Source organism: Puma concolor, chromosome C2 (assembly GCF_028749965.1).
Source record: "Puma concolor isolate L17-30 chromosome C2, mPumCon1.1.hap2, whole genome shotgun sequence".
Taxonomy (NCBI): domain Eukaryota; kingdom Metazoa; phylum Chordata; class Mammalia; order Carnivora; family Felidae; genus Puma; species Puma concolor.
The window spans coordinates 75498102-75512147 of NC_141675.1; the positions used below are offsets into that span (position 1 = coordinate 75498102).

The window sequence follows — 14046 nt, forward strand, 5'->3', positions numbered from 1 at the left end:
CTGTCTTCTGGTGAGCCATCATGTGGGGGTCAAGAAGGCAGAGATTGTGGAGTCAGAAATGCCAGGTTTGGATCCTTGGTCAGGAAAGCCTACCTGACCTCTACACTGTATGTGTGATTTCCAAGATTTTCTCTGTAGCTTTCTGCTGTTTCATTGCTCAGATCAAGGTCTTTGACCCACATGGGTGGACTTTGTTGTGCATGGGGTTAGATGGATTCCAGTTATGCTCTCTTTCTCTGGCATCTAATGTTTCAGTAGCATTGGTTTCCTCAGCCAACAGACATGACCTCTGTCTGCTTCCCTTGAGGAAAGCAGGTGGGGGTTGTGGTGGGCAGAATGCTCATCCCAGTTTCCTGACTCTGTGTGTACACACACCTCCTCCCAGTTAATTAACTGAACACTAATTTAGGTGCTGCTGTCAAGGGACTTTGCCATTCTGTTTTGTTCCAAATCAGTTAACCTTGAGATAGGTAGATTACCTGGCTGGGCTTTTCTAGTCTCATGAACTCATCAGATCTGGGTCTGGAAGTCAGAAAGACTAGAAGAATGAGAAAGATATAACACAAGGGAGGCTGTCCTTGGCTGGCTTTGGAGATGGAAGAGGCCATGTGGTAAGGAACATAGGTGGCCTCTAGGAGCTGAGAGTGGCCCCTAGTTAATAACCAGTGAGGAAACTGGGACTTGGGTCCCTCAGTTACAAGAAACTGAATTCTGCCACAACCACATCAACTTAGAAGAGGAAACTGTGCACAGCTGACTAACTGTTTTAGCTCTGTGGGACCTGAGCAAAAAGCCAGTCATGCTGTGCCTGACCTCTTGGCCCCGGAAACTGTGAGCTGCTAAGTTTGTGGTCATTTTTTATGCAGCAATAGAAAACTAATAGAAGACTGAGGCCAGTCCCCACATCTATCTCCAGAGAGACTGTTCTCTTTCTCTTCTCAGACGCTTTCTTTTTTCGGTTTTCTTTCAGGCCTCCAAGTGAGTTAGTGTTTGTACAGGTGATCATGTGTACCATATATACATTTGATCATGTGATCATGTGTACAATATATACATTTATGGTTTCCTGTGAACTGTTGGTAGGTTAATCTATTAAAAGGTAGCCTATCGGGGCGCCTGGGTGGCTCAGTCGGTTAAGCGTCCGACTTCAGCTCAGGTCATGATCTCACGGTCCGTGAGTTCGAGCCCCGCGTTGGGCTCTGGGCTGATGGCTCAGAGCCTGGAGCCTGCTTCCGATTCTGTGTCTCCCTCTCTCTCTGCCCCTCCCCCATTCATGCTCTGTCTCTCTCTGTCTCAAAAATAAAAACGTTAAAATAAAAAAATAAATAAATAAATAAAAGGTAGCCGATCCCAGTTAATATCTCTGACATTAGCCATAGCAACATTTTTCTAAATGTGTCTCCTGAGGCAAGGAAAATAAAAGCAAAAATAAACCACTGGGACTATATCAAAATAAAAACCTTCTGCATAGCAAAGAAAACAATCAACAGAACTAAAAGGCAACCTACTGAATGGGAGAAGATATTTGCAAATGACATATCCTACAAAGGGTTAGTATCTAAAATACATAAAGAACTTATACAACTCAACACAAAAAACACAAATAATCCAATTAAAAATGGGCAGAAGACATGAACAAACATTCCTCCAAAGAAGGCATACAGATGGAAAACAGACACATGGAAAGATGCTCAACATCACTCATCGATAATCAGGGAAATACAAATCAAAAGTACAATAAGGTATCACCTCACACCTGCCAGAATGGCTAAAATAAAAAAGACAAGAAACAAGTGTTGGTGAAGATGTGAAGAAAAAGGAGCCCTTGTGCACTGTTGATAGAAATGCAAACTAGTACAGCCACTGTGAAAACCAGTGTGGAGTTTCCTCAAAAAATTAAAAATAGAACTACCATGTGATCCAATAATCCCACTACTGGGTATTTACCTAAAGAATATGAAAACACTAATTCAAAAATATATGCACCCCTATGTTATAGCAGCATTATTTACAATAACCAAATTATGGAAGCAGCCCAAGCGTCCATTGATAGATGGATATATACACAATGGAATAATACTCAGCCATAACAAAGAATGAAATCTTGCCATTTGCAACAACGTGGATGGATCTAGAGTTATAATGCTAAGTGAAACAAGTCAGTCAGAGAAAGACAAATGCCATATGATCTCACTCATATGTAGAATTTAAGAAACAAAACAAATGAACAAAGAGAAAAAAAAGACAAACCAAAAAACAGACTCTTAACTATAGAGAATAAACTGATGCTTACCAGAGGGGAGGTCTTGGGGGAAATAGGTGGACTAGATGAAGAGTACACTTATCATGATGAGAACTGAGTAATGTATAGAATTGTCAAATCACTGTATTATACATATGAAACTATTATAACACTGTATGTCAACTACTCTGGAATTAAAATATAAATAAATAAACAAACAAATAAATAAATAAACAAATAAAGCTGAACCCAAAAAACCTACAATAAATTAGAAAAATAAATAAATAAATGGTAGTCTATCCTAGTAAAGGGCTTCTTTTTCTCTCATATAATGGATGTGGTGAGGGACAAATAATCAAAGGACACACAATTTACACAAATATCAAAATGACTATTAGTCTTATAAAAAAATGTTCAATGCACACTAATCCAACAAAGGCATAGTAAAAAGAAATAACAATTTTCAACTACTAGAACAGTAGAAATTTCAAATCTCAAAGGGAGACTGATAGATAAGAATGTGGAAACACTCTCAGAGAATATTGACAGAAGTGCAACTGTGTGCAAGATGACCTGGAAATATCTCATCAAAATTTAAAACACGTGCTCCTTGATTCAGTAATTTCATTCCTACTAATGTCCATTATTTGTAATTATTTGCACTTCCACAACAACCAGATATAAATTGGAAATTATTTATATGTTCATCAGTAAATTATGGTACAGATATATAATGAAATGGCATGCAGTTTTAAAAAAAGAATGAAGCTGACTGAGTCATGCTGGTATGACACAGTCCTGGTATATTAAGTGAACTTAAAAAAACATAAGATGAAGAACAATATACATGGTATTACTATGTAAAAGTGAGTACGTATACATACATATATATATGTATATATAATTGTACATGCTTAGAAAATTCATGCAAAGAGGGGTGCCTGGGTAGCTCAGTCAGTTAAGCATCTGAGTCTTGGTTTTGGCTCAGGTGATGATCTTAAGCTGAAAGCACGGAGCCTGCCTGGGATTCTCTCTCTCCCTCTCTCTCTCTGCCTCTTCTCCGCTCTCTCTGTCTCTCAAAATAAATAAACTTTAAAAAAGAAGAAAATTCATGCAAAGAAACTTAAGACATTGTTAATAGTGATTGCTTTTGGAGAGTTGTACTGAAGGCTAGAAAACAGGGAAGGAATTTTTTTTACCTTTTACTCTACACCCCCCTACAAACTTTAATTAAAAATTTTTTTTACCAGTTTTATAATTAAAAAATAGTTTACATGACATTTTAAAATGAATGTTACTGGAGGTTATGACATATAAACTCCAGTAGAGAGATATAAATAAACCTATAATTTACATGTTTTATAGCTCAACAATGATCTCTTCTTAAAATGACAACTTTTTGTATCTATTTATAAATGCTTATTATAAGACAAGACTGAAAAAGGATAGTCACTGACAGAGGACACAATTTCAAGAAGTATACAGACTTTAAGATCACACTTAGGTAACAAAGTCACTAAGAGGTTCTTTTGCTTTTTACAGTCATCCTAAAATGACAGCAGTTGCTATGTCAGAAGGAAATACAGGTCTCAATACCAATCTATTCCATGAGCCATGACATTAAGTAGGACCACAACAACCGTTCACAGAAACCAGAGTACAGCCAGTCTCTTAAGCCCTTATGAAGCACTGTGCTTAAACAACTTGGCAGGTCTGTTTAAGGACGTATTGACAATTAAATGAAGTCAGAAGGCAGATAACACTAGGTGGAGGGCAGAAATCAATTTTAATGACCCAACAGTTCCATAAGAACTCAGAGACTCTTAGGAGTTTTGGGGAACCTGACACAAGAAAATATTCACAACTCAGAAGAAAAAAAATCGCTTATCAGGTCATGTCCCAGTTTATAGTTTGGAAACAGTCTAGAGATCTCATCCAGTAGCTTCATTTTACTTGTTGGAGTGCAATGGATAAAACCAGAGTGATAGGAAGTCCCCTGAACACCATAAGCCCAGATTTCAGTTCAGATCTTGTTTTAAATAGCCTTCAACATCACTGTTAAGCCATTCTTTTTTTCTCTCCTTTGTTTTTTTTTTAATAACTTTCTAAAATGGGAGAAAATTTATGATTCTTGTTGATGATTGCCTGCTTTATTATTCCAAAGCACATAACTTTGTAGAAAAGACTCTCAAGGATTTAACATCTCAAGTCATCAAGTATATATATGTAGATGAAGAACAGAAAACATTGAAGGTACTCAAGTAATAAAAAACCTTTAAACACCTAGAGCAATTTATGTCCTGATGGATATCTATCCAGGGATGGAGCACTGTAATTAGGGCACCAAATGGAGTTGAGCATGCCAGATCAGCTTGCAGTAATGTAATCTATACTAGTGTATATTCTGGCACTTTGTTTCACATTTAAAAGTGGATCTCCCTCCATCCCTGACCTCTATGTCATTAAGGAAGAAAAGGAGGGATAATGTGTTTTAAGGGACTGTTTCCCCTCTGAAGCCATATTTCAAGCTAGCATAAAAACAGAGCTTTGGATATCTGTTTCCATTCTGTATGACACCTCATGTTTTTTTCAGATGACACTGTAACCAAGGGGCAAGAATGGAACCTTTTTATTTTTATTTTTTTAATTTTTTTAAATTTTTTTTCAATATATGAAATTTATTGTCAAATTGGTTTCCATACAACACCCAGTGCTCATCCCAAAAGGTGCCCTCCTTAATACCCATCACCCACCCTCCCCTCCCTCCCACCCCCCATCAACCCTCAGTTTGTTCTCAGTTTTTAACAGTCTCTTATGCTTTGGCTCTCTCCCACTCTAACCTCTTTTTTTTTTTTTTTTTTTTCCTTCCCCTCCCCCATGGGTTTCTGTTAAGTTTCTCAAGATCCACATAAGAGTGAAACCATATGGTATCTGTCTTTCTCTGTATGGCTTATTTCACTTAGCATCACACTCTCCAGTTCCATCCACGTTGCTACAAAAGGCCATATTTCATTCTTTCTCATTGCCACGTAGTATTCCATTGTGTATACAAACCACAATTTCTTTATCCATTCATCAGTTGATGGACATTTAGGCTCTTAAGAATGGAACCTTTTTAAAAAACTGAATGCGGGGGCATCTGGGTGGCTCAGCTGGTTAAGCATCTGACTTTGGCTCAGGTCATGATCTCATGGTTCGTGGGTTCAAGCCCCACATCAGGCTCTGTGCTAACAGCTCAGAGCCTGGAGCCTTCTTTGGATTCTGTGTCTCCCCCTCTCTCTGCCCCTCCCCGACTCATTCTCTCTCTCTCTTCTCTCTCTCTCTCAAAAATAAATAAACACTAAAAAAATTTTTAAAAGCTCAATGCAACCCTATTTTGTAAGCTAGATCATTAAAGTACATAAATGTTATTAGGATTTCCTGATAAGTTTCTTCTTTGTCCATGCATCCTAATCTTGTTTCCCCCCCCCCTTTTTAAACTATTTTTTAAGTTTTATTTTTATTTATTTTGAGATAGAGAACACATGCAAGGGAGGGGCACAGAGAGAGGGAGAGAGAGAATCCCAAGCAGGCTCTGCACTGATAGCACAGAGCCTGACACAGGACTCAAACTCACAAACAATGAGATCATGACCTGAGCCAAACTCAGGTGCTTAACCGACTGAGCCACCCAGGTGCCCTTGTTTCCCTTTTTTAACCATTGCCTTTCATTTCCCACCTCCCCATTTCCCATATCTCCAATAGAATAGCATCCTTTTGGAAACCAACCTGTCAGAAATATATTTTTGCTCATTAATTGTCAACACAATTCGCCATCAAGAGTTTTTATTTACTCCTGGTATGATAGCTAACAATGCACATGTCAGAAAGAGTTATAGATTTTCACATTTTAAAAGTTAGTTTTCATTTAAAACCCTTTTTGCCAAGTTGAAAGGAATGTTCTTTTTTTTTCTTCATTTTTTTAATTTTAGAGAGAGAGAGCATGAGAGCTGGGGAGGAGGAACAGAGGAAGAGAAGGAGAGAGAGAGAGAGAGAGAGAGAGAGAGAGAGAGAATCCCAAGCAGCTCCATGCTCAGTGTGGAGCCTGATTCAGGGCTCGATCTCATGACCTTGGGATCACGACCTGAGCTGAAATCAAGAGTCAGACACTCAACCGACTGAGCCACCTGGGCAACTCTGAAAGGACTGTTCCTATCCTTCTCAAACTCTACAGCATCTGACATAATGGATACTCACCTTCTTAAACCTTTTTCTTCCTTTGGTTTCTCTTATTTACTCTTCATTCACCACCTACCTCTCTGTCTCTTCTCTATTCCCTGCTTGCTTCATCTTCCTCCTCCTGTCTAATGTTGCTGCTCCCAAAGGTCTAAACTCGGGTTCCTAGGGCTTCCTTCCTCTTCTCTCATGCTACTGACCCCATGTCATTATCTTCCTCCCAGACCTGTGGTTACGCTCAAGCCCATGTTGCCAATAGTTTACACGCTTCTCCCCTGGATGTCTCCCAGACACCTCAATCACCTCAAGCTGAAGCAGAACTCATTAGACAGAAGCAGCATGTATATCAGTGGAACTGACATTTCGTAGGGTCCCTGAAACACAGTTGTCATTTCAAACTGCTCCCTACCATTATTGCTTATATACTCAATCTGTTGCCAAGCCTCATCATTTCATCTTTCAATATGCTTCTTGGAGTCACTGCTTATTCTCCATTTCTGGTGTGGCCAGTACAAAGCAAGCTCTCCCTTCCTCTCACTTCAAATACTTTGGTGTACTTCTGGAAGTTCCCCTTGCCTCTGAGGTCTCCCCCTCTTCAGTCTATTTTGCAGACCACTAGTCTGTGCCTTTCATAAAGCTCCATTTTCTTCATGCCACCATTCCTCCTCTTCAAAAACTTAAAATCCCTTCCAATCGCCCACAATTGCCAGTGTTCCTTCCAGGATTTCAAGACTCCATTCACGTGGTAAGAATCTACTTAGGGAGCTTGTTCTAAAGGTAAATCCAGACCTACAAATCCAGAATGGGGAGTAATGGGTAGGAGCTATAGGGGGAATCTGTAATTTGCACAAACGTCCCAGACAATCTAATGCAAATGTTTTGCTATTCAAATAAGTAACACTGATCTGACCCACTCCTTTTAGCCACCTCCTCCCCCCACCATTAGTTAGGCCAGTGTTATTACTTTACATTCCCTTTCAAATTCCAGTCATTCTTTTTTTTAAGTCTTTTATTTATTTATTTTTATTTTAGAAACAGCGCACACATGCAAAGTGGGTGGGAGAGGGAGAGGGAGGGAAAGAGACAGACAGAGAGAGAGAGAGAGAGAGAGAGAGAGAGAGAGAGAGAATCTTAAGCAGGCTCCATGCTCAGCAGAGAGCCCAACACAGGGCTCGATCCCACAACCCTGGGATCATGACCCGAGCTGAAATCAAGAGTCAGACACTCAACCGCCTGAGCCACCCAGGCGCCATGTCAAATTCTAATGATTCTTGAAAACTCAGTTCCAATCCTCCCTTTTCCATGAAAATGCTTTCTAACAGCTTCATATAAAATTGGTGCCACAGTCTTGTCCTCACTTCCCAAGCAAAAACTGTTAGATCCATTTACCAATCCTTTATTAGTTCCCTACTATTAGCCAGGCACCATTATAGGCACTTGGGCTCAAGAAATGTACCATGGTCCCAGGCCTTAGTTCATAGTGTAGAGGCAGAGACAAGAAAGTCAATGACTCCAATACAGTGTGGTAAGGTATTGGATAGTCAGAGGAGTTAAGTGCAGAGGAGAGGACAAAATTAAGCCAAGGGTAGCAGGAGACACTACTACCAATTTTGAGTTGAGTGATGTTTAAGCTGAGTTTAAAAAAGGAAGCAAGCAAAAACTAAAAAAGAAAAAAGAAAAAAAGAAAAAAGAAAGCAAGCAAGGGAAAACGTTTGGAAGAAGTGTGTCCCAGGCTGAGGGGAACAGCATAGAGGAGAAAGCAGAGGTGAGAGATGTATGCTCAGTCAGTACTTGTAAATTCTCTGGTGGGGCTGGTCAACAGTCTAGTAGGTTCATAAAATGCAGAAACAAATATAAGCTTAAAGACCATCCAATTCATCCTTATTTTGCAGATGAAAAAACAAGAGGCCCAGAGCCACAAAGTGACTTGCTGAAGACCCACCACTTTGGTGAAGCCAATGTTCTTCGCAAGATGTTTCACTACCTCTCTTCACCTGTTTGGGGTATATCCAAAGTCCTGTTTGATTACTAAATACTAAATAAAACACAAATTTAAAATGAAACTAGCATACTGTTGTAAAAATACTGGGTTTCAGGATGTTAAATTTTTCAGTCTATTTCGATCTCAAATATAGATGGTGACCTTGAGCAAGTCACTTTCTTTCCCAGGGTATCGCCCATTTCTTTATGTGTCAAAAGGCCGAATTAGATAATCTTGAGAATCCCTGCTGGCTCTCAAAGATCATTTTCTAAATATATTATCATTTCTAATAAAATGTATGATGTGGTCTTTGGCCTAATCACACCTCACTTTTCATTGCTGCAAGAAATGAAACAAAACTTGTAAAACTTTCCATTCACTCACATCCTCAAGGGGCTAGTGTGTAAATGGAAAGTGCACCAGGACAGCAAGAGGAAGGCAAATCAACATGGGCTGGAGACGTCCTGGAGACGGTGAAATCTGAACTGTCCTCTGTAAGAGGTGAGGGCTTGGCCAGGAAGACAGAGGGCTGTTCCAGGAAGAAGGAAACATGAGCAGAGTCTAGGAGTTCTGGCCACATGTGGGCCTTGCGTGAACTATGCTGCTGGGGCATGGGCTGGATGGGGAGCAAGGGAGGTGTGGCGGGGGGGGGGGGGGGCGGCCCAGATGGAGGAGATGGTTGTCCTGCTGGGCTACAGTGTAGACTTGATGCAGGAGCCCAGGGGAAGGTGCAGGAGATTCATTTGGCCTGCAGGGCAGAAAACTCTCCAGGAACCCTTTTCATTAGCACAGAATGGGCCCTGAGGGCTCTGACTTAGGAGAGGATGTTCTTAGTTCGACATCTTTCTTCTGTTTCGATTAGGTGTTCCATATTATACAATACATTCTCAGAACTGTAAATGGTAGCAACATGGACGCTATAGACCCATATAATGACCATGTTGAAACCAATGATTTTTAAGCATTAAAAAAAAGGTCTGATGAATGCAAACACTTCCCTGGCTTCTGGAAGGCTAAAAGTTGAGAGACTCTTGCTCTGCTGCTGAGTGCCATTTGTTCTCTCTTCTTTGTATCTGTTTGTATATTTTTTCTTATGTCCATTGGAGTTGACCTCATTACTCTGATGCATTTAGAGTATACTACCTCAAATTCTTTTTGGAAGAGGATGGGGCATAAATAAATTATTATTAAAGTTCATCTGGGTGGATGCTTGTTCTTCGATATCACATAATAAATAATGACAAAGGAATTTCACACATACTGCACTTCTTAAAAGAGAGACTGATTATAAACACAATCTCATTAATGCTAATTCAAGATAACAATCCTGCATTTGTATAGTATTTTAGGGATTATAATTTTTCTAATTGTGTTTAAAATTTACCATTTAAACATGTTTTAAGTGTGCAATTCAGTAGTATTAAGTACATTCAAAATGTATATCACATTCACAGCCATCACTAGAACAGTTTCAATCATCCCAAACTGAAACTGTGTATCTATTTTTTTTTAATGTTTATTTATTTTTGAGAGAGACAGAGACAGAGACAGAGCACAAGCAGGGGAGGGGCAGAGAGAGAGGGAGACACAGAATCCCAAGCAGGCTCCAAGCTCTGAGCTATCAGCACAGAGGCTGACGTGGGGCCTGAACTCATGACCCATGAGATCATGACTCATGATCTCATGACTCCACAGACTCCACAGACTGAGCCACACAGTCACCCCAAAATTCCCGTATCTATTAAACACTAACTCTCCATTTCTCCCTCCCTCCCCCAGTCCACAGTAACCTCTATTCCATTTTCTGTCTCCAAGGGTTTTCTTATCCTGGGTACCTTGTTTAAAAATGGAATCATACAACATACAACGTTTGTCCTTCTGTGCCTGGCTTATTTCATTTAGCATAGTGTTTTAAAGTTCATCCATGTTGTAGCATTTGTCAGAATTTCATTCCTGTTTATGGCTGAATATCTTTCTTTGTTTGTATATACTACATTTTGTTTATCCTTCCATCTGTTGATGGATACTTTGGTGTTTTTCACCTTTGGCTCTTGTGAATAATGCTGCTATGAACATTGGTGTGCAACTTTCTGTTTGAGTCTCTGCTTTCAGTTCTTTTAGGTACACACCCACAAGTGAAAATGCTGGGCCATATGACAATTCTATTTTTAACTTTTTGAAGAAACATCACATTGTTTCCCATAGCGACTATACCATTTGACATTCCCACCAGCAACGCACCAGAGCTCCAATTTCTCCATATCCTTGTCAACACTTGTTATTTTCTATTTTTTAAGTGGCCTAATGGGTGTGAAGTAGACTTGTTTTCCTTAATGTGTGCCTTACCTTCCTTGATCCATTCAACACCTGACAAAGAGCTCCTCCAGGGTATTTGTCCTGTATTATTTATCTTTGTCCCCTTGCCTTATAAGTAGGTAAATTCTCAATAAATGTTCATTGAATGGATGAATGGTAGATTTGAGGAACAGACACCAATTCTGTGAGCAAGAGTAGGTATTAATTGTTATTCTCATTTCACAGAAGAGGAAATTGAGACTCAGAGCATTAAGTGACTTGATTGAAGTCAAATTGCTGGCTAGGTGCTGCCACTGAGGTCAAGTTCAGGCCCTCTAGCTCTAAAACCAGTAACGGGGAACTGATATGCCAAGGGTGAATGTCAGTCCACTAAAATAGTACCCAATATTCTGATTCTGCAGCATAGCTCCATAAATGACAGGGCCCATACAGTGAGGACACAGGTAAGCAGGTTAGAGAAAAAGGGTTGGCTCAGGCCATCATCTGTTAATGTGTGAGATTCAAGAAATCTCAGAGCCATGGTGCATAGGCACACCTGCTATCCAAACATAACAAGACATCTTGTGGGAGATTTCTGGTACACGAAGGAGATTCCTGGAACGCTGTTGGTAGGAAACCATGATTATTTCATGGGAAAGGGTAGTGCTGGTACTAATTTCAATAGGAATATCCACGGAACTCAATAATTTTCAGTAAAGACAAAAACTGAGACCGCTAATGAGCTTCTACCTCATGCAAAGTCTATTGCAAAAAAGAGATTCCCAAAGGTAAAATACATGTGTATAAAATAAATCAAAAAGTTAAAAAAAAATGAGAAAAGACACACTGCTTTCTCCGCCTTATGTACCTCTTTTGCAGAACTATCCTTATCTGTTTCTCCCTAGAAGATATCCCATTATTCTTTCAATCCCTTTCCTCTAAAGAGGGTTTGTTTGTTTACTTATTTTTTAAAGTTTATTTATTTATTTTTGAGAGAGAGAGAGAGAGAGAGAGAGAGAGAGAGAGAGAAAACCTGAGTGGGAGAGGGGCAGAAAGAGAGAGAGAAAGAGAATCTCAAGCAGGTGCATTGTGGAGCCCAGTGCAGGTGTTGACCCACAAACTATGAGATCATGACCTGAGCCAAAATTGGATGCTTAACTGACTGAGCCACCCAGGCGCCCCTATGTATGTATGTATATATGTATTTATTTATTTGATATGATAGAAACATATCTCTCAGAGATATTGCTCTCTCTTTCCAGTATTCCTTAGCCTTATATCTGCAGGGTCAAATATGTGTTGATATTGGGCTTTATGACCTTATGCCATCAGACTAACCAAGACTAACTCATGAAATGTATGTTTTATGTTTTTAATGATTTATCAAGGACTTTAGAACTGGCCTTTTGGAAGTGCTGTTATAAGAAAAATCTCAGTATAAGAAAACCATTTCTAACTCTTAATTAATGGGCCACTTATTTTAAGTAATACTCAATAAAATTCTCAGGAAGGCCTGTAACTGTCTTTTAGAATTGGTTTGAGTGGGATTTGATCCCCATATGTTCCATAAAGCAGGTAATGAGCACTTAGTAATTATTAACTATTAAGAAAAGAGAAATAGAGAATTATGTTTTAATTGTCCCTTAAATATCAGCACAACCAAACTTAATTAAGTACAAAATTTCTAACACAAATGACTGCATCTGGGCCAGGCATGTAGCCCCCATATTGTAGCCAATAACTATTTTCTGAACATTTCCCATGCTCTGTATTTTTCCTCTTTTCCTCTGTACCACCCCATCACAGGACCCAAGTCATTTTGCTCACCTTAGATAGCTCTGGCAAGGCTGGTGAGTTGTCTTTTAAAATATAAGTGATAACCAGACAGCATTCAAGATCGTCCCTCCACAAATGTCACTCATTCACTCAATTTGGATATGCCCTCCTGAGTAGGAGGAGGAGGTGGAGTGAGAGGCAGCCCCTTGGAACTTGCACAGGACCCCATAGGGCCCTGGGAGTGTGGAGCAGGTGTCAGATCTGCAGGTGGGGAGGGGAGAAGGAATGCTGAGCGATCCACTGTCAGGGAGTGGTACTGAGTCACTGTCACAGGGGCTGTCTGAGCATTGGCAGCATGGAGGGAAAACCTGTGCCAACCTCACTCCCACCCCCAATCCTCTCCCCGAATCCTTCCCCCAGTGAGGCTCACCCTATCAGCTCTACTGGGCCAAGGAAGGGCCCAGAGAGCAGGGCCTGCCTCCAAGACTGTCCCCATCCCTGTGAGGCCCCTAATGAGAGGTAGATGAGCACACGAGAGATGCCCTTGTGCATTGATGTGGAAGGAGATGATCACTAGGGTCAGGGGGTGGGGGAGACTTCCCCAGTGCAGAGGAGGAGAGAAAGGAACAAGATGGATTCTGAGAATGGCCTGGGGATGAGAACTGCTGTGTGCCATCAGTTCCCTTCATCTTCCAGTTCTGGGTGTACCTACAATGGTTTCATCCGCCCGCCGAGGTCCTGGAACTGAGGGAGAATGCTGAATGGTGCCAAACACAGGGGCAGAGGCAAGAGCTTTAGGAAAGGCGCTAGAGTGCCTCCAGTGTCTGTGTTGAGCCTCGATGGCATCTCGGGAGCAGTACACCAGGGCCATTGTGTTGCTTCATCTTCTTGGAATGAAAGTTTGAACACTTGAAGAGTGTGGGATGCTTTAAGCAAAAACTCAACTTGATTGGCAGTTAATACGTATTCGCTCTGTGCCAGGCATTGTGGGAGGTTCTGCAAGGGAACTGGAGATGAGCAAGGGAACTGTCCTCAAGAGGTCTGAGGACTAAGAGTAGGGAAAACAGATCCACAATTTCTACAGAGACAAAATGCCATGGACTGTTATTAACATGTCACTCGGACTGTTATTAACATGTCAATCATTAGGCTGGGTCCACTGATGGGAGGGAAGAGGATTCTGGCCTTTTGGGCATTCAAGTCCCATCCATTCACCAGTTCATTAGTATGTATTTGGATATTCCATTTCACACATGCTCAGCTTAAGACTTATGTAACACATTTGAGTGGAGGCATCCAAGTTCAGAGCCCAGAATCTGGACTACAAATATAAATCAGGCATTAAAGGCAACGGATGGGATCACCAAGGAGCAAGTGTTGAGAGAAACGAAACCCGGAAGGATATGTGTGGGGTGAGAGGGGTTTGGCAGGCAGTAAGGGAGGGAAAGGCAGCAAAGAGATGCTGCATTATTTTAATGGGTGATGTTGTATTAACAGAAAATGTGTTTCTGAAGACGTCAAGGAAACAAGCATTTCC

The 14046-nt window shown here is 40.6% G+C and overlaps 1 protein-coding gene across 4 annotated transcripts in view; it reads right to left on the reverse strand.

Moving 5' to 3' along the window:
- Window positions 1–14046, reverse strand: part of MCF2L2 (MCF.2 cell line derived transforming sequence-like 2) — a 267461-nt gene that overhangs the window by 60802 nt on the left and 192613 nt on the right. The window lies entirely within an intron of this gene.